The following is a 597-nucleotide window of genomic DNA, read 5'->3' as shown; positions in this document are numbered from 1 at the left end:
TTGTGAGGCCCCGTGCCCTTCCCGCGCTGCCAGTCAGAGGGCTGCCCCCGGGACGGGCTTTCACTGAACAACCAAACCTGCTTAGAAAAAGGCTTCAAAGGGAGGGGGAGGCTGGAAGGGCTGGGAACACAAGTGCCGAGACCCAGCATCTGTTCACCTCTGGTTTATTTGGTCGTTACGACCGCTCTCACTTGGACCATCGGTGATTTTATTGGCTTTAGCTCTGCTAGATGCCTGTGATGGGTGAGATCGCTATTCCCCTCCTGTAGGTAAGGATGGGGATGGTAAATGACTCAACCAGGGCAAGTGCAGCAGAAGGGGAACCGAGCCTGGGTCTCCACAGCCGGGAAAGCGTCTCACTCCTGACTGCCCTTCCATCCTAGACCGCACGCTACCACCCAGCGCTCGTCTGGAACAGCTGTATCTACCTATGTACATATATATATCTATATAAATATATATAAAGGTGGTGTACAACAGTGATCCGCAGAAAACAGGAGCCACATCGGTGGTTTCCTCCATGCCCCGAAGGCAGCGTTCACAAACAAACAGCCACACGAGTTGTGCTGCAGGACCCGCCCCCAAAAGGACACCCCC

The 597-nt window shown here is 54.4% G+C and overlaps 1 protein-coding gene across 1 annotated transcript in view; it reads right to left on the bottom strand.

Moving 5' to 3' along the window:
• FBXO18 (F-box protein, helicase, 18) overlaps positions 1-597 on the bottom strand; it is a gene marked incomplete at both ends in the record, with an annotated part of 14298 nt that overhangs the window by 6000 nt on the left and 7701 nt on the right. The window lies entirely within an intron of this gene.

Source organism: Buceros rhinoceros, unplaced genomic scaffold (genome assembly GCF_000710305.1).
Source record: "Buceros rhinoceros silvestris isolate BGI_N320 unplaced genomic scaffold, ASM71030v1 scaffold24427, whole genome shotgun sequence".
NCBI classification, from domain to species: domain Eukaryota; kingdom Metazoa; phylum Chordata; class Aves; order Bucerotiformes; family Bucerotidae; genus Buceros; species Buceros rhinoceros.
The sequence above is the reverse complement of the archived record's forward strand: the minus strand, read 5'-3'. Positions and strand labels throughout refer to the sequence as shown.